Here is a 26,011-nt window from a genome sequence, read left to right on the forward strand (position 1 = left end):
TATATTATTACAGGTGTTGGTATATTATTACAGGTGTTGGTGTATTATTACAGGTGTTGGTATATTATTACAGGTGTTGGTATATTATTACAGGTGTTGGTGTATTATTACAGGTGTTGGTATATTATTACGGGTGTTGGTGTATTATTACAGGTGTTGGTATATTATTACAGGTGTTGGTGTATTATTACAGGTGTTGGTATATTATTACAGGTGTTGGTGTATTATTACAGGTGTTGGTATATTATTACAGGTGTTGGTATATTATTACAGGTGTTGGTGTATTATTACAGGTGTTGGTATATTACAGGTGTTGGTGTATTATTACAGGTGTTGGTATATTATTACAGGTGTTGGTATATTATTACAGGTGTTGGTGTATTATTACAGGTGTTGGTGTATTATTACAGGTGTTGGTATATTATTACAGGTGTTGGTGTATTATTACAGGTGTTGGTGTATTATTACAGGTGTTGGTATATTATTACAGGTGTTGGTATATTATTACAGGTGTTGGTATATTATTACAGGTGTTGGTGTATTATTACAGGTGTTGGTATATTATTACAGGTGTTGGTATATTATTACAGGTGTTGGTATATTATTACAGGTGTTGGTATATTATTACAGGTGTTGGTGTATTATTACGGGTGTTGGTATATTATTACGGGTGTTGGTATATTATTACAGGTGTTGGTATATTATTACAGGTGTTGGTATATTATTACAGGTGTTGGTATATTATTACAGGTGTTGGTATATTATTACAGGTGTTGGCATATTAAAAACATCCTGTGGTTTAAATTAGATCGAGAGTTTGAATGTTATGTGAGCCTTGAGAAGAAGGAAATGGAGGAAACGAGTAAGAAAAATGAGAAGAGAGAGAGAGAGAGAGAGAGAGAGAGAGAGTGGAAATTGAAGAGAAAAAAACTTCCTAACACAAGAGATCATATTTTTCCGGCCATGTTATGCTAATGACGCTCGGATATGAGGGTTTTATCGCATTAAATTTTGCCACTCGTTCTATATTACCGTGACAGCTTTAATTGTTAACTAAATTAAAATAAAAAATAAAAAAAAATAATATGGCTAGTATCGTGCATCGCTGGCGTCAGATTACCCTCTGAGGGGAGGCCTGTTATTAAGTTTGGTCCAAATATGTGATTATATTCTGTATGTGTCTGAGTCATACTGATATACTGTACAGAGAAAAACATTCGCCACACTCACTGAAAGTTATTATCTCTCTCTCTCTCTCTCTCTCTCTCTCTCTCTCTCTCTCTCTCTCTCTCTCTCTCTCCCTCTCCACACACACTATTGTACAAGTCCGCTCCTGTATTAATCACTTAACAGACAGACAGACAGACAGAGAGAGCCAATAAACTTTAGCCCCGCGTATCATGAACCGAGGGCTGGAGTTCTCCAATGGTCACCAGGGTGGTAGCTGCCTGTTGGTGATTCAAGTGCTATCTGTCACCTAATTGCCGGCATTACAGGATTCTGGGGACGGAAATTGGGCAGTAGAGGGCTTTTCACTTCTCCAATAGCCGGAGTTCGCTGTCCAATTGTTCCTTTTCTGAGGTTTGTGCGTAGTTCAATACCTTATGGCTTTTTTATCTAATAATTTCGTTGTTTAAATGTCTAATTACCTCACGACGTGGTTATTATCAATAGACACAAATAAGGGTTGTTTCTCAATGGTCTAGATACCGTCATGTGTCCAGGTATCATAAATAACTGCACGATTAGTATGGATATCAAAACCTCCGTAACTAACTGCAAATTATTAGTCAAATCACACAACATTATTGCAAGGGGGTGACTGGAAGTGCTCTGGGGGTGTGTGTGTGTGCGTGCGTGCGTGCGTGCGTGCGTGCGTGCGTGCGTGCGTAAAGAATATGTTTTCAGCTCATCAGTGTTGGATAAAAATTTTGGGGGGTGTGGGGTGGTGGAGGGGGATTAAAGCGAGATTGGTCAAAACCGTGAGACCAATTCCTTGCTCAGTCCTCCCAACTTCGCCTCAGAACCCAGAACGCTCAAACCTTTCTTGTAAGAATCTTTTGTTGAGTCTTTCAGGGATTTCGTTGGCCCTTTGATCACTACCACACAGGAACATTAATTTTATTGTTAGCGGACTAGCTGCCTCAGTTCCTGCCATCCTACAGTAGGGAGAGGGGTGGAGGCGTGGGAGGCGTGGGGGGTGGGAGGCGTGGGGGGTGGGAGGCGGGGGGGTGGGAGGCGTGGGTGGGGGGAGTGGGGGGTGGGAGGCGTGGAGGGGGGGTGGGAGGCGTGGAGGGGTGGGAGGCGTGGGGGGGGTGGGAGGCGGGAGGGGGGTGGGAGGCGTGGAGGGGGGGTGGGAGGCGTGGGGGGGTGGAGGCGGGGGGGGTGTAGAGAGAAATGAGGTGAGGAAGGATGTTGAGGTGAGTAGGGTAGAGGTGTTGAAGGAGTGACATAGACGGGTTAAAGGAAGGAGAAGAGAAGGAAGGTTGGTGTGGGAGTATGAGGGAGGTGGGAGGGAGTGTGAGGGAGTTGGTGTGGGAGTATGAGGGAGTTGGTGTGGGAGTATGAGGGAGGTGGGAGGGAGTGTGAAGAGAGAGTGAGTTTGGTTGGAGGGTTATGGAGGGAAGGTTATGTAGTAGAAGGGTTTAGGGTATTTTAATAATTGTTTAACGTAAATTATGTAAGGGAATTAGGTAACGTTTCTTGATATAAACTTTTTTTTAAAGATCTAATATTTTAAATTGTGGAAGGGGATATTGACCAATCAGGAGCCAGAGAGGTTTGCATTGACCAATTAGAAGTCAGGGAGGATAGCAATAACCAATCAAGGAAGGCGGCGGGGTCGGCCGTTTGAATTTTTAAGAGCCGCCTCAGTGCTTGATGGATTACTCACGTGGGAAGTCTATTGTTTTTGTGTGTGCGTTTTTTAATCTATATTCGTAAAAGAAACGGCTAAGAGTGAACATTTGTGAACAGTATTAACATAAGTAACTGTATTGTTTAGTTATATATGAACAACTGATGAATAAACACGAGAAGCGATGATTTAAAAGGATTAAATCACGGGAGCGTAACGGTCGCCTTCCCTCCACGCGATTTAAACTCCATAGAAAACGGAAACTTGACACTTAAGGTGAGTTATTAATTAACTTACTTTAACAGGGTAGGATAGGATAGGATATACCAGGATAGGATAGGATATGTCAGGATAGGATAGGATATGTCAGGATAGGACGGTACAATTACCAGTGACGGATTATATTACATTAGGTTAATTTGGTTTGATGTTTGTTTTTTAAGTCCTTAGGTCTAGTGACGACTGAGCCTGGCTGTAGACTGCCAGGCTATTCACTTAACCACTACTACAGTTATTGTCTTACTCACAATATACACTAAAATATAACGGCTGTTAGCAAATGGACTATATATTTCTTTGGAGATGTTTATCCTGTGTTCCGACTGTCGCGTTGTCTCGAATTTAGTTTTAGTAACATTAGCGAATGGCGAACTTTGCTATAGGCACACCGGATATAATAAATAATAATAATAATAATATTATTATTATTATTATTATTATTATTATTATTATTATTATTATTGTTATTATTATTATTATTTTTATTATTATTATTATTATTATTATTATTATTATTATTATTATTAACGGTTTATTGAGATAAAATTACAGCTAAGGGTGAAAATACACGATGAACAGATTTTATATAAATTACAAAAGGAAATTTTAGGGAGTGGGTCATGTAACATGAGGTTTAACTACAACAAGAGGAGGAAACATAAGCAAGTTTGCGGATGACACCAAACTAGGGCGGCAGATTAATTCAGGGCAGGATGCAAATGCATTACAGGAGGATCTGAATAAACTGTAGGGGTGGTCTGAAAAATGGCAAATGAAATTCAACACCAGCAAGTGCAGCGTACCTAATATTGGAAGAACAAATACTGACAATGTATACAGCCTTAACAACATCAACCTAGAGAAGTCGACTTGTGAAAGAGACCTAGGGGTACTTGTAAGCCCGGACCTACGGCCTAGAAAACAGTGCGTTAATGTTCGAAATAAGGCAAACAGAGTATTGGGTTTTATATCTAGAAGTTTAAGTAACAAGAGTGCAGAGGTCTTAGTGCATCAGGCCGCACCTCGATTATGCGGTTCAGTTCTGGTGCCCTTATTATAGAATGGATATCAATTCACTAGAGTCGGTGCAGCGAAGAATGACGAAAATGATTCCGGGACTTAGAAACCTTCCATATCAAGATAGGTTAAAGAAACTTAACTTGCATTCCCTAGAAAGACGAAGAGTGCGGGGAGATATGATAGAAGTATTTAAGTGGGTGAAAGGAATCAATAAAGGGGATATAGATAAAGTTCTTATAATATCCGAGGAGGATAGGACTCGGAGCAACGGATTTAAGTTGGATAAGTTTAGGTTTAGGAGGGAGATAGGAAGAAACTGGTTCACAAATAGGGTGGTGGACGAGTGGAACAAGCTTAGCAACTTTGTAGTAAGTGCTGGAACGCTGGAGAGTTTCAAAAGGAGGCTGGATAGATTCATGGATGATAGAGAGTGGTAGTAACTCTCGACAGGAGCTGCCATGCACACAGGCCAACCAGCCTAGTGTAGACTCCTTATGTTCTTATGGACTACAGGTTAACTTGCGTGTGTGTAGAGGAGACGAAGCCTCCCTCTGATGAGCCCCTTGATGCGACCATTTCCTCGTAAATCTCTTACAAATGAGAAAATGATCTACAGTTATTGTCTCTGGAGCCGCTGGGTGAGTGTTAGGGACGCTGGCCAACAAGTTTACGGTTTTCGAGAAGGTGATCAATCTACCACCAGAAATGACTGAACTCGTCACACGCTTCATGGTATGACACATGTCTGCTTCACGGTATGAAACATGTCTGCTTCACAGTATGATACATGTCTGCTTCACGGTATGATACATGTCTGCTTCTCGGTATGATACATGTCTGCTTCACGGTATGATACATGTCTGCTTCACGGTATGATACATGTCTGCTTCACGGTATGAAACATGTCTGCTTCACGGTATGACACATGTCTGCTTCACGGTATGATACATGAAAAAGAGAGTATTATTTTAGACTCGTCATAAAGGGAAGCATTGTTGGGAGGTTTGGATGACTCAAGAACAGTATAGCTTTTAAGGCCAGACACTGCCACAGTCTATACACACACACACGTACGATATTTGAAGTATTTTAACAGCAACATTGTATTTGTATCCTGGCAAAATGAGTCCAGCCATTGTTGATTAGTCTGTTGGCACTTCAATACAGCAGTGAGAATTTTGTTTAACAATTTCAAATATTTTACTCTCTCAACCTGCTAGGTAACTGTGTTTACTTGATAATAAAATATAAAGTAATAATCATAAATCACCCTCTTCTCTACCACGAGTTGTTAGTAGTTGATCATAATCACCCGTGTTGATGGTCCGTGTTCTGAGTTGTGACGGGAACAGACAGACGGGGGGGGAGGGCAGTAGACAGTACCAGTCATGTCTGCTCCTGTCTTGGCTTGTACGGTCATGTATCGACGATCTCACTTAATCCTGGTGTGTTTTTGTGCATCAGACGTGACCGTTCGTGTTGTCTGTCTGTTGACTTTACTATCACCAAAGCACACAGACGCCTGACAGAGGGAGCCAACAGAGGAGTGATTGGATGTGACATAGAGATTCATTACGGCTAAGTCATCAATCATTACTGCTCTTTAACTACTAAGGTCTTACTAGTCATCAACAAATACCAGTTACAGATAAAATACAATTGACGATAAAAGACAATGATTGGAATTTCAAAGGTAATGTTTTTGCGTTTTATTTAATCTCTGTATGAAGTGAAGGTAAGCTTGACTTAGTTTACAGTAATGGTTCAGTGTAATTTCGAAGCGATATTGATCTTCATGGCTATATACCTGTGATGTTTGGTAGTGAGGGTTATACTTCACAACACCTTCTATAATAATACGAGTGTATTTGGGCCAAGCAGGATTCGAACCCCTGAGCGGTCGGTAACGAAAGCTTGAATAATGGAAGAGGAGAAATTTGGCGAAGATAATATGGGAAATGTAGGAGTAATTATGGTGAGACATGAACACTTCTGTCCTGGGTGTATCGGGTTAGGTTAGGTTAGGTATTGTATCGTTAAATTAGTTTGTTGTTGTCTGGACGCTGTGTAGCTACTGGGGGGGGGGGGTTAATGACCCTTAAAGAAATAGATTTATTATATGTGTAGTGAAGTAATGGTGGTCAAAGGAATAAGTTGTTCTGTGAATTAAACGTTTACAAAGAAATAAACATTGGCTTAGACTACTGTATATCCTACCTCGTGCCCAGGTTACCATTGGTTCGTATGATGAATATTTATAGTAATTGAATATTTAAGGATGTACTTAATTGGCTGGTATAATAGGTTAGGTTGGGTTCGGTTCGGTTCGGTTAGGTTGGGTTGGGTTAGGTTCGGTTCGGTTCGGTTAGGTTAGGTTAGGTTGGGTTCGGTTCGGTTAGGTTAGGTTCGGTTCGGTTCGGTTAGGTGTAATTTTGGTACCATATTTCAAGGTTTCTTGTGCATTTTTATACCGTCAGTTACAAGGAATATATGAAGTGTGGTTAAAGACTGTTGACCTTTGCTGTATGACTAAATATAGACAAATGGTTAGCCTGGCGCTGCCACCTGATACACCACACTCGTTGCTGCCACACTGTGCTTCATCACCAGCGGCTGTTTGTTGTTGGTGGTGGAGCCCGAGTGTGTGATTCAGGCTTGTGGATTCTTACTGTGTGTATGTGTGTGTTTGTTTTATGTACACTCTGACCTTGCCTCCAACATCACCTCATTATCTCATCTGTAAACACGACTTATAATGTTTGAAACAGATTACAAAGGTTCTCACATAGTTTGTTTTGTCAGCCTTTCCTTAACTAACAAACGGGTTGAGAAAGGTTTCAGCTTCTCACAGTCGTTCATAACAAACACTTAGATCACCAAGACGTGAGGTGATTTATTTAACCTCTACATTAATAAAAAAAAAAAACTTGGTGGGTGTGGCGAGATGGTGAATTGTTTATACTGATGCCCAGCTGTGGTGATATGTTCATAGGGAAGAGGTTTAGTTCATACTGGTACAGGTGTGGTGGTTAGGTTAGGTTAAATCATTGTCAGACAGGTGAGATAATTAGTTCATACAATCAGACAGGTCAGATAATTAGTTCATACAGTCAGACAGGTGAGGTAATTAGTTCATACAGTCAGACAGGTGAGACAATTAGCTCAACAAAGGGAGTCCATTATTACAAATATTTTCAAGAATTCAACATATTGTATTTATTTCCGCCAAACTCACTTATCAACACATTCTGTCAGGTTCTTGCCCCAGGCCATCATTGAAAGTCATTGTTGTTGTTGTTCACGCTGGCGGAATAATAATAATTAGGAGGCCGTAACTGGGATGAATTTATTTATATTTGTGCGTGTTTCAGTTATTAGTGAGTGTCGATGGTGGAAGTGAAGGTGTGAAGGAGAGATGTGGGAGTGAAGGTGGGAGGGAAGGAATGGGTAAGAAAGAGAGGGAGGAGCAGAGAACTAGTGGGGGGTAGGGTGGAAATTCTATGTGACACACAAGATAATATTCTTACAATATGAGTGAGTTATCAGCCAGATTATCAAGCCACTATGTTGAGTTAAATATTTTTGCATAAGTTACGAGATATTTTCCTGACGTGTGAAAATGTGTTGTTTTGCATTTTGAATCTCTCTCTCTCTCTCTCTCTCTCTCTCTCTCTCTCTCTCTCTCTCTCTCTCTCTCTCTCTCTCTTTGTGTTTTTACCTTACCTTACCTTACCTATACTTGCTTAATGTAATGTTGTGACAGTAAGGTAAGTTCTCAGTGTAGTAAGATTATGATAGTAAGCTAAAGAAAAGTTACTAGTTGGTAAATGAGCGTTGTTGTGTTTTGGGGTTAAGTCAGCTGATCACCTCAAACACGCATCACATCTACCGATCTCCATTATATTCTTAAACGGTGGGTGTGTGTGTGTGTGTGTGTGTGTGTGTGTGTGTGTTAATGTTTTCGTGTCAGCAGAATTTTTTATGTTTTCTCCATCACGGTGTTTTTTTTTTTTTGCATCACCATCACCACCCTCAATCACCATCACCACACATCACCACCACCCACAGGTAAACATTGTCTGAGGTGTGTCTGCTGGCTCTCTCACCTGTTTAAACCTGGGCGTCAGGAGGTACAGCGGCCATACCTGTAGTGCACGTGGGTTCATTAACCATCTCGTTGTCGTGGGGATTATAAACGACTCCATTCAAGGTCGACTTCAAGATACTCGCGGTCAATGATCTTGTCAATTCCTGGTTAAAGGTGATACTCTCCTTGACGTCATCGTACCTGTGATTTCCTTTATTAGTGAGTTAATTAACCTGTGGGTGAGGCATGAGCACACCTTGCTGTCTCTCTCTCCCTCTTTCATCTAATTCTTCTTAATATCTTTTTCTGTGCCTCTTGGATGGAGTGAGTAACAGTATTGAACAGATGTAAGTAACAATATTGAACAGATGTAAGTAACAGTATTGAACGGATGTCAGTAACAGTATTGAACAGATGTAAGTAACAGTATTGAACAGATGTAAGTAACAGTATTGAACAGATGTAAGTAACAGTATTGAACAGATGTAAGTAACATTATTGAACAAATGTAAGTAACAGTATTGAACGGATGTAAGTAACAGTATTGAACAGATGTAAGTAACAGTATTGAACAGATGTAAGTAACAGTATTGAACAACATTGAACAGATGAGTAACAGTATTGAACAGATGAAAGTAACAGTGTTGAACTGATGTAAGTAACAATATTGAACAACATTGAACAGATGAGTAACAGTATTGAACAGAGGAGTGACAGTGTCCAACAGATTTAAGTAACATTATTGAACATATGTAAGTAACAGTATTGAAGAGGATTGAACAGATGAGTGACAGTAGGTTAGTAAGACTTATCACAAAGTTTACATTAGCGGGAGTGAGTGACGGGCAGACACCACACACCGCCGCTGCCAATACCAGATCACATAACAATGATACAACGAAGCACTGTCCCCGCTCACCATTTTTTAACAAACATCAACAAAAGGCAATGGAAAATGTTTGATTGGCTACAGGACCACAGGACACACACACACACACACACACACACACACACACACACACACACACACACACACACACACACACACACACACACACACACACACCTGCCCACCCACCCTGGACTGCCCACACCTCAGCAGCTGTGTTAGAAAACTCATTGATCCATAATTAATAAAATAACTTCAGCTGATATTCACACGGGGATAACCTGACTAATTTACTCAGCTGATTACTGCCAAAAAATACATCTGAATTACTACCATCTATGAGGCTCTTTTCAGTAAACTCTGACCGGCGTTATCGTGCTCTCCCTCACACCCCTCTCCTCCCCTTTCACCCCCCCCACCACCACCCTTCATTCCCACATCACCTCCTGACCTCCAACCTCCTCCCCCCCACCATCACCCCACCTCCTCACCCCAACCCCCTTCCCTCCTCACCATCACCCCACCTCACCCCAACCCTCACCATCACCCCACCTCCTCACCCCCAACCCTCCCACCATCACCCCACCTCCTCACCCCAACCTCCTCACTATCACCCCACCTCCTCACCCCCAACCCTCCTCCCCCTCACTATCACCCCACCTACCCTCCAACCCTCCCTCCTCACTATCACCCCACCTCCACCTCCTCCCAACCTCCCTCCTCCTCACTATCACTCCCACCTCCTACCTCCAACCCCTTCCTCATATCACTCCCACCTCCTCACCCTCCAAACCCCCACCCTCCCTCACCTTATCACCCCACCTCCTACCCCCCAACCCCTCCTCCCCTCACTATCACTCCCACCTCACCCCCCAACCCTCACCCCGCTCTTTGGTTAAGTGAATTTTGTCTACGTATTTACATTCAAATCGAGATGACCTGATTAGTCTTTTGAGCCTTTATGTGTGGTAATTGATGGGGTCAACAACGCTTCAGGCTTCCATTTTTCGCTTCGTTGCCTGAATTTTGATATCAGTCGAGTTGTCAGTTTGGTATCTGAGGTGATTATTGTTATTGTTATTGGTATTGTTAGATTTATTTATGTAGAATTATGTGTATTTATTTTTTTGTTAGTACCAGTAATATTATTATTATTATTATTATTATTATTATTATTATTATTATTATTATTATTATTATTTTTATTATTATTATTATTATTATTATTATTATTATTATTATTGTTGTTGTTGTTGTTGTTGTTGTTGTTGTTGTTTCTCATTGTAAACAAACCAGTGTTTACAAATAACAAGACCCGAATACTGTATATTATGACAGTTTTAGGGGGTTTTTCCTTCAAAATTTTTACCGGATAGGTGTGTGTGTGTAATAATAATAATAATAATTAACGGTTTATTGAAAGAGCTTGGCAGCCAGAAGGCTGAAAATATACAGTTACATAATTGGAGAATGGGTTTCGAATTACAAATAATATACAAATAACATAAGTGATATAAATAAGATATATAATAACTAGATGGGGAAAAGCTCAAACTACAGTGCATTTCAACATAGTGACAGTGCAAGGAGTAGTGTTTACTGGGAGTGAATACACTGGTTTATTACAAGTTATTGATAATTTTACAATGGTTGGGACTGGGCTGTTCTCGCAAGGATCAGTTCGGTGCACGTATGGGCTGGATGCGGGTTGTGGTGTCGAACAGCAAATTTTCGGGTTGGGGATCCAGGTGGTAGTAGGAGCCGGTGTCGAGATGGTCCAGAAGCTTCAATGAATTTGCAGTGATGAGGTCGTGGGTGATGGTCAGTGAGAGTCGAAAGTGGTCAGTGTGCTGAGCGCTTCTTGATATGTGGAGTGTGTGTGTGTGTGTGTGTGTGTGTGTGTGTGTGTGTGTGTGTGTGTGTGTGTGTGTAGAAATTGTGCTTTTTATGTGGTTTAAATCCTAACATTTATATGTGAATATATATTCTCTCTTATGTGCCAAGTTAATATCAAAAGGAAACTTGAGAAATTGTCTGATAGAATTTTTTAATTACAGGTAAAGAAAAGTTTAGGATTAATTATCAAAGTAAATAATCAAGGTAGATACATGTTAAAATCTTCCTTTCCTCTCAGGTGTATGGCTGTCTGTACGCTTGCCTCATTATTAGTGTTTACACCGGGAATTACTGGGTATTTGAGTGAGCCGGTGTGTAATTACCTGCCTCATTAAACACCTACACCTTAATTAATATTGCTCACCTGGTCCTCAAGTCGCCAGCCGGACCGCTATTACCTGACGGGGGTGATTTAGGCTGATGCATGATACCTTCCTAGCGTTTACCCACAACCACGGCTGCCATCACAACCACGGCTGCCATCATAACCACGGCTGCCATCATAACCACGGCTGCCATCATAACCACGGCTGCCATCACAACCACGGCTGCCATCACAACCACGGCTGCCATCATAACCACGACTGCCATCATAACCACGTCCGGCTATAAATGTTACAACCATTGCAATTTCACTCATTGATAACCAACTACAACCAGTCCAACCACAATCTAGCACAACTACCACAAACACCCACAACTATCACAACCACAACCACCCACAACTATCACAACCACAACCACCCACAACTATCACATATGATCACCTATTACACCGTCACCAACACGGCCGTGATAATCCACTATAACAACAGTCGCCACCACCACAACTATCTCCAACCGCCACCACCAGTCTTGTTTAGGAATATTTGTAGTGGTGGTGATAGTTTGGGATGGTGGTGGTTGGGGATGGTGGTGGTGGTTGGGGTGGTGGTGGTTGGGGTGGTGGTGGTGGTGGTGGTTGGGGATGGTGTGGTTGGATGGTGGTGGTGGTGGTTGGGGATGGTGGTGGTTGGGGATGGTGGTGGTGGTGGTGGTTGGGGATGGTGGTGGTTGGGGATGGTGGTGGTTGGGGATGGTGGTGGTGGTGGTGGTTGGGGATGGTGGTGGTGGTGTTTGGGGATGGTGGTGGTGGTGGTTGGGGGTGGTGGTGGTGGTTGGGGGTGGTGGTGGTGGTTGGGGTGGTGGTGGTGGTTGGGGGTGGTGTGGTGGTGGTGGTGGTTGGGGATGGTGGTGGTGGTGGTTGGGGATGGTGGTGGTGGCTGGGGATGGTGGTGGTGATTGGGGATGGTGGTGGTTGGGGATGGTGGTGGTGGTGGTGGTTGGGGATGGTGGTGGTGGTGGTTGGGGATGGTGGTTGGGGGTGGTGGTGGTGGTTGGGGTGGTGGTGGTGGTTGGGGATGGTGGTGGTGGTAGTGGTGGTTGGGGGGTGGTGGTGGTGGTGGTGGTTGGGGATGGTGGTGGTGGTGGTTGGGGATGGTGGTGGTGGTTGGGGATGGTGGTGGTGGTTGGGATGGTGGTGGTGGCTGGGGATGGTGGTGGCTGGGGATGGTGGTGGTGGTTGGGGATGGTGGTGGTGGTGGTGGTTGGGGATGGTGGTATGGTGGTGGTTGGGGATGGTGGTGGTGGTGGTGGTGGTGGTTGGGGGTGGTGGTGGTGGTGATTGGGGATGGTGGTGGTGGTGGTGGTTGGGGATGGTGGTGGTGGTGGGGATGGTGGTGGTTGGGGATGGTGGTGGTTGGGGATGGGGTGTAGGATGGTGTGGTGGTTGGGGATGGTGGTGGTGGTGGTGGTTAGGATGGTGGTGGTGGTTGGGGTGGTGGTGGTGGTTGGGGATGGTGGTGGTGGTGGTTGGGGATGGTGGTGGTGGTGGTGGTCGGGGATGGTGGTGGTCGGGGATGGTGGTGGTGGTGGTTGGGGATGGTGGTGGTGGTGGTTGGGGATGGTGGTGGTGGTGGTTGGGATGGTGGTGGTGGCTGGGGATGGGTAGATTAGAGGGAGGCGTTTGACCAAGAGCAGTGTGGAGGGAGTGTTAGCGAGTAGTGTGGAGGGAGTGTCAGCGAGCAGTGTGGAGGAAGTGTTAGCGAGTAGTGTGGAGGAACTATTAGCGAGCAGTGTGGAGAGTGTCAGCGAGTAGTGTGGAGGAACTATTGCGAGCAGTGTGGAGGTGTCAGCGAGTAGTGTGGAGGAACTATGTAGGCAGTGTGGAGAGGTCAGCAAGTAGTGTGGAGAGTGTTGCGAGTAGTGTGGAGGAACTATTAGCGAGCAGTGTGGAGGGAGTGTCAGCGAGTAGTGTGAAGGAACTATTAGCGAGCAGTGTGGGAGGTGTCAGCGAGTAGTGTGGAGGAAGTGTTAGGTGAGACAGGTGTGGACAGGTAAGGTGGTAGCGGGGACCGTCCCTGCAGCCATCAACGTCACATAAACACCACCGACCCTCACACATTAAGCTAACTTCATTTATTCATTATATCGAGGAGCAAGAGGCGGTATTTTCCTGGGGTGAAGATTTGCATATATCACGTTACTAAACTCTGATAACAACTCACATTAATGGTTATTATACTCATTATTGACAAGCTGAATAGATAAAAAAAAATATTCCAAGTCTTTTAATACATGTAATATGCATTGGTCTATACATGTTGCAAGGTTATACATATTTTGGGCTGTTGTCATTATTATACATGGTAATGATGAATAGTGATAGCCGTTGCAAGGTTGTTCAATAATGCAAATATGTGAGTTAAATATGTGATTTGTTTTCGAGATGAAATATTGCCGATGAACAATTAATTAATAATGATATACAAATAAATTACTCAAAAACAAGGTTGAATTACATCTGTTTGTTGTTAGGGCGATGTAAGCCGGCTGTTTGAACGTGTATAAGACTTGTTTAATACGAGTAACATGATTATTACTCAATGAGGAACTGTATTGTTTAATGATGTTTTAATTATCGACCAATACGATAGGTTGTTAAGTCTGGTGATTGAAGTAAGCGTGTTTGTTTATATACTGTGTGTTTATCCGTGTAAAGAACTCTATTAACATGGGATGACTCGCTGGCTAAGGTACATGTTTTTGGCTGTTTACATTGGGTTCACTTTACTGGAGTTTAAGGTTACAATGTAGTGTTGTATTAGTGGGATTTAATACAATATATATTGTATTTAGTTTTTACGGATTTGCCCACCAGGGCACAGGTCAGTGACCCACATAAGGCTAAAAATAATAAAAATAATAATAATAATAATAATAATAATAATAATAATAATAATAATATTAGACCACAAAAAGAAAAAAAGATCAATAGTGAGAAACGATATGTGTATATTGTGTTGTCAAAAATAAGAAAAAACAATTGTGTGTAAATGAGGCAGAAAGTCAGATCATCAACCTGGGACTTGATGCCATATAGCAGCAGGGTCCACCATTAGACAACACATTATGCTTCCAATATCTTCCCCGGCGGTAGTACCTCCCTGTGATTAATTGTTTGGATACAGTGTAGTGTATTTTTTTATAAGTAGAATTTTAATACAATTGATAAGTAATGATACAATCGTTCAATATTAACTATTCATTAGGTAATATGAACACTAGACCTAAGAAAAATGGAAAGACTCAAATGACAGATAGTTGTGAAGAAGAAATAGTGAACGATAGCACCAGCGTCGACAGATAAATTCACCCAGGCTCTCTCCTTCCTTTGACCACCGGAGTCAAACCATTTGCCAGCTGCCAATAAGACTCAGCTGCATTATTTTGCATTGGTTTTAAGTTGCCTTGTTGTGCTAGTGCATAAATTAAGCTCAGTCGTCACGTTTCCTTGCCTACGGGGGGGTCGCTCTGGTGAAAAGTTGAAATCTACAAGTGGAAGGCTGTTTGTATGTTGAGTGATGCCTGGGAGAATTATTTGCTGTCCTGGGGTGGGAGGGGGGGATGTGTAAAGGTAAATATATATTACTGTAGAAATATAACACGAAAAGTTGAAAAAATATGTGAAATGGCATTGATAGAATAGATAAAAAATAACGAAATGGATGAAACTGAATATGATATGAAATAAAAAATTTGTTATAAGGATGGGAAATAATGTGAATGGAATGTGAGAAAAATAGTTTAAATGTTAAAAAAAAGTTGAAAGAAATGAAATACAAGTAGAGACGTAAATAAATAATAATTAAAATAAAATATATTAAAAAGGGAAAATTCAACCTTTCTATGAAGTATTTGACTGAACAGTTAACTTGTGATTATAGCAGCAATTAACTTAGCTAAATCGGATGAAATAACTAACTGTTGACTTAGCAATAACAGTTAACGGATAATGAAACAAAGAAGGAAGTGTAAATAATCAAGTAATTATCTCAAACACGTAGATAAGAAAGGAAATAAAACAAAGAAACAGACTAAAACAAACACGAAAGAAGATAATTTGATAAAATAAAAGTGATAATGATGAGATAGATTAATAAATGACTGATATCACGACCCTGAGTTAATGTCTGAGAGAATGAGATCAAACTGATAAATGAGATGTGTTAAGAGAAAGAAAGAAGGAGGAAAAACAGGAACAGTCCAGTGATAGTTTTACACCAGTGTTGGGGGATAAAAATACAGGCAAAAAAGATGAAAGAGAGAAAGAATTGTAGGTAAACGCTAGCTGGAGTAAAGAGTGTACCAAGAGGTTAAAAAAAAAGCCCACATTTAACCACACAAAGTGAAGAATAAAAATAATGAGAGGCAGGTAGAGAAAAAACATTAAAAAAAACACCTTAAAACCTCGAGGAGACGGAATGGGTACAAAGGTGTGGGTGTTTGGAAAAATAATAGACATTTAAAAACAAAGTATTTAACAAAAGTTTTTTTTTCGAAATCGTAGCGAAAATTTGGAAGGGGAAATTTGATGAGTAAATATGGAGGAGACGAGGGTAGAGGAATAAAGCAAAGGAGGATATTTAGGTGAGATAAAGATAGGAGATGGATAAGAGATGTGAAGTAAGGAATAAAGATGAAGCAGACGAAGGAATAAGAGACTTAAATAAGAAAGAAAGAGTAATAAGAAGAGACGTGATATAAGAGAATGAATTAATAAGAGATGTAGGATATTTGGTACAGGTGTGTGTGTGTGTGTGTGTGTGTGTGTGTGTGTGTGTGTGTGTGTGTGTGTGTGTGTGTGTGTGTGTGTGTGTGTGTGATAGAGGGACACCTGTAAATGCCTTGGCAGTATTTACCGGAAGTCGTCCAGTAACAACACACAACACCACAAAGGATTACTGCCTCATTCTCTGTGTGCAGTTTGATACATTTCAGCTAAGTCCTCTGTGCACTGTATTACACATCAGTATATTGTGTAAAATCCTGGAATTTTACCATTTCTGTTACATGAAAAGGGTGATTTGGTTCATGTAAACGTGACCGTGTGTGTATGTATATAACAAAAATAATAATTGTGTGTTAAGATAAAAGTAAATAAACATACTGTACGGACACAAACACACATCACATACACTCCAAAATCCCTTCAACATAGAGTACAGGTTCAAGTGCTCGTAATTAACAGACAGTATCACAGAACACACATATAGAGTCTAAGTACACAACTCACCCAAACATTATAGAAATAATAATCATAATTCTAAAGACAAAAAAGTGCTCTCGATCGATCCTGACCATAAACAAGAAACAACAAAAACTTGCAACACCAGAATATTTATCGAATAAATTCATTGTGTTTTTATAGGTGTCGAAGGTAAGCACCGAGCCGGAGCAATTTGCTGTTATTTATCAACGTTATCGTGATTGTTGTCTCTTTCTTGTTATTTGGGCGACAATGACTCAATTACCGTGTGTGTGGGTGTTGGTGTTTGAGTAGTGTAGTAAATAACTCTTAATGACTTAATTACTACGGGTGTCAGGGTGTCCAGTCATTATCACTCTCGCTCGCTAAGTTGTGGTTCTAATTAGTGTTCTGTAGTGACCTTGTGTTGAGTATTGTGTAGGTATAGTGTGTTGCGTCCTGCTGTAGTGTAGGGGTGTAGTGAAGGGCTGTAGATCTGTGTAGTGACCTTGTGTTGAGTACTGTGTAGGTATAATGTGTTGCGTCCTGCTGTAGTGTAGGGGTGTAGTGAAGGGCTGTAGATCTGTGTAGTGACCTTGTGTTGAGTACTGTGTAGGTATAGTGTTGCGTCCTGCTGTAGTGTAGTGTAATGTAGTGTAGTGTAGTGTAGTGTAATGTAGTGTGTAGTGTCCTTGTTTTAAGTACAGTAAAAAAGTTCAGTACTATTTATATTTACAAATCACAACAAAGCGCGATTAATTAACGTCCAACTATAACACAGGTACAGGTGTGATATGTTATTGGACGGCTGATATATTTTAATCCATTATATTAAAAGCTGGATGGTATATTATTGTTATATATTATACCACGGAAATGTTAAATTATTTTCAGTAATACAGGTTAGGTTAGGTTAGGTTAGATTAGATTAATATATAAACCCGATATTAAGATATTACCTGTAATTATCGGAAGGTGTTAAAATATCTAAAATGTTATGTCATATATTATCATCTGTATAGGGGTGAGGTTGAAGTATTCCCGAACGACTGTGTAATACAATAGGGATGTGTTGCGTACTGGGTGCTACTTACTGGGTGTTACGTACTGGGTGTTACTGGGTGCTACGTACTGGGTGTTACGTACTGGGTGCTACGTACTGGGTGTTACGTACTGGGTGTTACGTACTGGGTGTTACTGGGTGTTACTTACTGGGTGTTACTTACTGGGTGTTACTGGGTGTTACCGTTTATAAGACAGGGGGATATGGGTGAGTGGTGGGTGTGTGTGGGGGATGGGTGAGTGGTGGGTGTGTGTGGAGGATGGGTGGGTGGTGGGTGTGTGTGGGGGATGCTTTCCTGGGTGGTGGTGGGTGTGTGTGTGGGGGGGGATGGGTGGGTGGTGGGTGTGTGTGGGGGGGGATGGGTGGTGTGGTGGGTGTGTGTGGGGGGAGGGTGGAGTGGTGGGTGTGTGTGTGGGGGGAGGGGTGGAGTGGTGGGTGTGTGGGGGAGGGGTGGTGGTGGGTGTGTGTGGGGGGATGGTTGGAGTGGTGGGGTGTGTGTGGGGGGATGGGTGAGTGGTGGGTGTGTGTGGGGGGATGGGTGAGTGGTGGGTGTGTGGGGGGATGGGTGGTGGTGGGTGTGTGTGGGGGGGAGGGGGTGAGTGGTGGGTGTGTGTGGGGGGATGGGTGGTGGTGGGTGTGTGTGGGGATGGGTGGTGGTGGGTGTCTGTGGGGAGGGGTGTGAGGTGGTGGGTGTGTGGGGGGGATGGGTGGTGGTGGGTGTGTGTGGGGGGAGTGGGGGAGTGGTGGGTGTGTGTGGGGAGGGTGGTGGTGGGTGTGTGTGGGGGGGAGTGGGGAGTGGTGGGTGTGTGTGGGGGAGGGGTGAGTGGTGGGTGTGTGGGGGGGGGGGCAGGGCTTGTGTGCAGGCTACACAATAATGGGTTGTGGGGGAGTGGGGGGGGGTGTGAAGGTGGTGTTGTGGCGCTTGCAGTTCCCTGAATCCCGGATCGATCCTTAGGGTGTTGGGTGTAGTTAATGTGTTGGTCGACGGGGGGTGTTGCTGTGTAGTGGTAGTGTTGCTGTGTAGTGGTAGTTTTGCTGTGTAGTGGTAGTGTTGCTGTGTACACTTAGAGGTGGTAGTGTTGTTGTGTACTCTTGGTGGTAGTGTTGTTGTGTACACTTAGTGGTGGTAGTGTTGCTGTGTACACTTAGTGGTGGTAGTGTTGCTGTGTACACTTAGTGGTGGTAGTGCTGTTGTGTACACTTAGTGGTGGTAGTGTTGCTGTGTACACTTAATGGTGGTAGTGCTGTTGTGTACCTTGGAAGGTGGTGGTAGTGTTGCTGTATGTACACTTAGTGGTGGTAGTGTTGCTGTGCACTTAATGGTTAATAGTGCTGTTGTGTACACTTAGTGGTGGCAGTGTTGCTGTGTACACTTAGTGGTGGCTTGGTGTTGCTGTGTACACTTAGTGGTGGCAGTGTTGCTGTGTACTTAGTGGTGGCAGTGTTGCTGTGTGTGCACATAATGGTGGTAGTGTTGCTGTGTGCACTTAGTGGTGGTAGTGTTGCTGTGTACACTTAGTGGTGGCAGTGTTGCTGTGTATATAGTGGTGGCAGTGTTGCTGTGTACACTTAGTGGTGGCAATGTTGCTGTGTGTACCTTGAGTGGTGGCAGTGTTGCTGTGTACACTTAGTGGTGGCAGTGTTGCTGTGTTACGCCAAGTGGTGGTAGTGTATTTGTGTACACTTAGTGGTGGCAGTGTTGCTGTGTACACTTAGTGGTGGTAGTGTTGCTGTGTACATAGGGTGGTAGTGTTGCTGTGTACACTTAGGTGGGGTACACTTATGGTAGTGTTGCTGTGTACACTTAGGGTGGTAGTGTTGTGTGTACACTTAGATGGAGTGTTGTTGTGTACATAGGGTGGTAGTGTTGTGTACACTTATGATGTGTACTAAGTGCTAGATGTGTTGCTGTGTACACTTAGAGGTGGTAGTGTTGCTGTGTACACTTAGAGGTGGTAGTGTTTCTGTGTACACTTAGTGGTGGCAGTGTTGCTGTGTACACTTAGTTGGTAGTTTGTGTGTACATAGAGGTAGTGCTGCTGTGTACAGTACAGGTAGGTGTCACTTGGATATTTAATTAAGCCTTTGATAATATTGTGATGACATACACACCTCCTCCTCATTACCTGAGTTAATATTGATGAGACAGATACTTGGCACAGGTGAGACGAGTAATTAACCTGGGGTAATACCTACACCATCTTCCTCTTACCTTTGACGAATAACAAATGTGTAAATTATGTTGTTCAGGCTATTTAAATATAGAGTTAAATCCTATTGTGTTGTACAAAATATTTATCGTTGGTTATATATATATTACTTGGTATTTAAGTTATTAATTATTGGGGTATATTCAGCAGCGTCCTTCGGTAATAGTTTGTTGGGAGTTAGGTTAGTTAGTAGGGACAAGTTAGTTATTCCTTCGGTGATAACTTAGTTTAAGAACAAGTTAGTTATGGATCATATATATACAGCGGTCATGTATGGTATTTTATCTTCGTCGAGTATGAGAAATGTTGTATTGTTATTTTAGTGTGTATGGGTAATGGTTAAAGTGTATATATGACGGTGTTGTTGTGTGTGTGTGTGTGTGTGTGTGTTACATAAAGGATTGGGAGTGGTTAGGTTGTAATATATTTGTCAATCACAACGTCAATTGCTGTGTGTGTAATATCTTGGTGGACCTGATTACTGGAAGTGATCGCTCTAGTTGTGAACAAACGTTGTGCCTCAGCTGCCGTTATTGGCACTGTAACAAACAGCTGAAGCACTGTGCAAATGTTGGGAGGAAGCTGCCACACTGATCTACACAGATATTGCAGCGGTTGGCTATTTGTCAGTCGAGACGTTCTCCCATTTCCTTTCACCAGATCACGAACTCTCTTGATAACTGCTTTCGGGTGTATCGCGCACTGCAGCCTGTGTCCCGCGTCAACATTTGGTAAACACTACATGCTGGTGACTGGTTACTGCTGGCCATCTCCAGGTCGAAGGTCAAATGTTTATAACCTTGACGAGTGTTGAATAATGTGAACTTACTTGATAATAGTTCTCGTAGTGACATCATCTCTGTACACCGGCCGGGAAGCTTAAGACCATCAGCTGAGTTACAAGAGAAGCAGCGTCCTAAACATATTTCTCTCTAAGCTTCTCCAGGACAACCAAGAGATCAGCAACATAAGTTATTGTCTGTATAAGATCAAACAATACCTCTTGCAGGACACGAGTGATAGACAACATAACAGCGGAAACTTTTGAGAATCAGAAGAAACTATTAAACTACAGCTACTAATGGACATATAACGTAATACTATATTTTATAACATACGATCTCTCACTCTTTGTTACATGTGTAGGATTTGGTCACCTTGTATACACTGTGAGTTAGTTATTAGTCTAATTGTTGATATTCGTACTTACAGGCGAACAGTTATAATAAATTGTATGGAAGTCTGTAGCATGCCTCTTCTCCCTCTCCTGGCTACACGGGTGATATATGACCCCAATTCACATATAAATACATATTGCGTCGTAACTTATGTAGTATCAGATTATCATAAAAGTCTTGTTCCATTACTCTAAGATAAGTCCTGTTTGTTCTAGACTCAGACGTAGTTCTTACATGAGGGTTGAGGGCAGTGTTAGACCAGACGAGACCCTTCCACTGGCTCATGAGTCACGTCGGCTGCTTGTGGGCGATAACACTGGTTTTGCTGAGGATGAGGATGAATCGCTGCTCCCTGGTAATGAAGCTCTCTCCTCCCCCTGATTTATGCTGCTTACATTACCCTGCTGGAGGGAGTGTGTGTGTGTGTGTGTGTGTGTGTGTGTGTGTGTGTGTGTGTGTGTGTTGTGTGTGTGTGACCTGTTGCTTTTATGGAGGCAGATTATGTGTATGGATTTTAATGAAGTGTTATTTTTTATATCACTAATTACATTATATGTTAATGGACTTCGATTATGAAGTTGTGGGTTAATCTGTTTTAAGTTATCCAGTGTTTATGTTTTGTGAGTATGTGTCGTAAGGTTATGTGAATGAATATGTTGGGTCAATGTGTATGTTGGGTCAATGTGTATGTTGGGTCAATGTGTATGTTGGGTCAATGTGTATGTTGGGTCAAATGTGTATATTGGTTCAATGTGTATGTTGGGTAAATGTGATGTTGGGTTAATGTGTATGTTGGGTCAATGTGTGTGGGTCAATGTGTGTTGGGTCAATAGTATGTGTTGGGTCAATGTGTATGTTATGTCAATTAGTATGTATATTTGTAAGCTGGATATGAACTTACCTGTATATGCTCTCGTTAAAAAACAACAACTTCATTTATATTAATTAATTTATATTGTACCTGTCGCCAGTGTGGTCATAGGTGTGAGTTTATATATGAAGATGACACCAGTATGTAGGAGTCACTATATATATTTTACCCTTATAGGTCATATATGAAGGTAGCACAGTATATAAGTTATTAGTAATTCTTTAAATACAATGAGTCGAAAATAGTAAATATTCACCTGTGTTTTTTTACCTATTTATGTCTAATTATGTGTTCTCTTGTATTCCAGGTGAGTGTGAGTCAAGGTATAGAGACAACAGGTACCTAATTATAACTACAGGTAAGGTATACTGTACTGTGGTGTGTGGGGAAGGACAGCGTGTCTTGGGTCTGTGTGATATACTGTAATTACATTCTGCTATTAAGTCATGTTATTGCGTCATTCTGAGATGGTGGTAATTTTTGGTGTTTCTTGAAGTATAGGTGAGAAACAGTGTAATGTCTCCCGTTTGTTACTTGGTGCTGATAAGAGACAGTGGTGAACTTTGCTGTTATTAGAATCAAGTACAATTTCCATTAATCTTTGCAAGTTTGGTGATGGCTGTAGAGTATCGTAGCTGTAGAGTATCGTAGCTGTAGAGTATCGTAGCTGTAGAGTATCGTAGCTGTAGAGTATCGTAGCTGTAGGTATCGTAGCTGTAAGTGTCGTAGCTGTAGAGTATCGTAGCTGTAGAGTATCGTAGCTGTAAAGTATCGTAGCTGTAAGTATCGTAGCTGTAAGTGTCGTAGCTGTGATATCGTAGCCAGCAAGTATCGTGCTGTAGAGTATCGTAGCTGTAGAGTATCGTAGCTGTAAGTATCGTAGCCATCAAACTGAAAGTAGCTTAGAAGAGGTCAAATTTCAGATATTTTTCACTTTTGATGAATACCCAATAAAATTAACTTCAGCTTTTGGATAATACATCGCATTTGTTAGAGTTTTTGTTCTGTATATAACACCAGCAGTCAAGGCCTTCAATACCAGGGGTAAACAAGATCCAGGTTCGACTCCCAGCAGGGATGTTTTAATGAGTTAGGGGACTTAACCTCATACCTATTTCGACAGGTAAATGAGAAGTCGATTCCTTGTGTACTGGGTCTCCTCTCTGCCGAAAGATCGTCTGACATGAGCCAAGTATCAAGTGTCCCTGTAGTGAAGGGGTTAATGGAGGAAGGGGGAGGAGGGGTGATCCTTCGTTGTGTGAGACAACTGTTATCCTGGAGGTGGTAGCGTGTGGGTGTGTGATAGAAGGAGTCACCATACGTCGATAATAATATATAGATCGTTTGTCTCAGGCTCGCTGATACAGTACTAATGCTTAAATTGTGGTCATGACAGTCCCCCCACCCCACAACATGTTGATGACTAACACTATGTTGATTAATAATGGTCACTGTCCACATTATGTTGTTCTTAGTGATGTTGACAGTCTGTACTATGTTGGTGTTGACAGCCCACACTAATATTGATAACGATGGCAGTAACAATGAACACCACATTAAAAGCGGCCACGTTGACAACACCGCGTAATATGAACGTAACGCCCCTCTCTCTCTCTCTCTCTCTCTCTCTCTCTCTCTCTCTCTCTCTCTCTCTCTCTCTCTCCAAAGCAAGGTGGCGACCATTGTGATGGATTTCTAGATTAGATGCAGAATCGAAGACCGATCAACACACACACACACACACACTCTCTCTCTCTAATCCAAACGTGATAATTAAAAATGCATTAAACGCCCCGATGTGGAGGAGGAAGAGTGTGCATACGCCCACTTTATGTGAAAAACAACATACATTATGCAGGAGAGGAAGAATCAACTTGGTGCTGGGAATACCTGTTAGTTCTTGTTGTGTGTCTAGTCCTGCGAGTTGACGGATTAGGAATTATTGCTGTGTTGTGATAGCTTAAGGATGTTGTTCTCTTGCGCTGAATATATGTTTTAGATCAAGGTTTATCTGTTTAAATTCTCAGTTTCAGACTTTTAATGTTGATTTTCGCAGGTAATTACTCTGCCACCACCCATACACACACCTGGTCCCATATTAATACAGTAATATTGTTCCTCGTTTTTACCTCAGTTCCTCTAGGTGTATAGCTGTAGAGATTAATGTAGACAATATTCCTCGACATTTATCGCAAATACCTGGCTGCCAATATAAGTCAGGCGGGTAAAGGAGATTGAGAATTCAACATTAATTTTACTGTTTTTTTTACTTTTATATTATTCTCGCGTTATTAATATTGAATAGTATTTCTTCTTGTTATTGTCATACATTTATAGTGAAAAGAAACGGTTATCAGCTTTTAATTCTTCACGTGTTTGACTCTCCGTTAGTGCTGGAGTGTTGCCAAGTGTTGAGGTAATTTGGGATGTAAGTTGTACACCATCTTCACTTCAGTTACTGTAGTGGTGTAATGTACAGTACACAACCTCCTCCTAGTCACACCAGTGGCTTGACGGGCGGCTGAGGCTCCATAAACCAGTGGTTCATTAGTTCGAAAGTCCAACTCTTAACCCAAGTTTCAAACCAATGAACCGTCGGCTCATGTGTCAATCTCTCGGCTTCGGTACCTCGGCTGGTACTAACTCGTTCATGTTGTTACTAAACAATTTATGTCGTAATTAAGGATAACTACATCATTAGGAGAGAGATTCACAGAACCATAAGTGCTTCATGTGTGTGTGTGTGATCCCCCAATTTATACACACACACACACACACCACACACACACACACACACACACACACACACACACACACACACACACACACACACACCCACACACACCACACACACACACCACACACACACACACACACACACACACCACACACACACACACACACACACACACACACACACACACACACACACACCCACACACACACACACACACACACACACACACACACACACACACACACACACACACACACACACACACACACACACACACACACACACACACACACACACACACACACACACACACACACACACACACACACACACACACACACACACACACACACACACACACACACACACACACACACACACACACACACACACACACACACACACACACACACACACACACACACACACACACACACACACACACACACACACACACACACACACACACACACACCACACACACACACACACACACACACACCACACACACACACACACACACACACACACACCCACACACACACACACACACACACACACACACACACACACACACACACACACACACACACACACACACACACAGGAACTAAGGGATGTATGTAAGCCAAAGTTTATTAGGGCGGATTTAAGTGATCGTGTCCACCATATTGTTTTATAATGTGATTACAGAGACCTGTAACTCTGTATTGAGTGTTGACCTGACTTTATGTTCCATCACGAATGTTGAAGAGGTATATAGTGTTCTCTCCTTCTCCCTCTCACCCTTCCTCCTTCCTTCCCTTCCCTCTTTCCTCCCTCCCTCCTCCCCTCTTTCCTCCCTCCGTCCCCTCTTTTCCTCCCTCCGTAGATCATTTGGTGAGGCAGTCATGAAACCTCACAAGGTAAAGCTTCTGACAGAATATTGTAATGTTAGATCAGTAGCAGGTCACTGTGTTATAAACTGGAGCACTTTTGATTTGGGTTTAATTTTGTGTAACATTAGCGTCCATTCTGACTTTAGGCCAGACTTCCCCGCCCTACCAACACAGTTCCTAGTCCGTAATTGATTTCGTTTGGACCGCTTGTAAAGGAATTGACGGTCAGCATAATGTGTTTCCCTTGGATTGATTATGCAGTATACAGTGAGCAGATACTAGCGGGGGTTATGTCCAGTTATACGATGAGACGCAACGACAAGACGTAACGTTTTATTGGGTAGTTGGGTCGTTAGGAATGTGTTATTGTACACTGGGTGAATATTGCTACTCAACTTGGCCTCGTTCAGCGCCACAACGAGCCACACTTATGCCCTACATTATCGGCACTGCCTTGCCAACAGCTTCTTCCTATTACGT

The sequence above is a fragment of the Homarus americanus genome, unplaced genomic scaffold (genome assembly GCF_018991925.1).
Source record: "Homarus americanus isolate GMGI-L3 unplaced genomic scaffold, GMGI_Hamer_2.0 scaffold24781, whole genome shotgun sequence".
Classification (NCBI taxonomy): Eukaryota; Metazoa; Arthropoda; class Malacostraca; order Decapoda; family Nephropidae; genus Homarus; species Homarus americanus.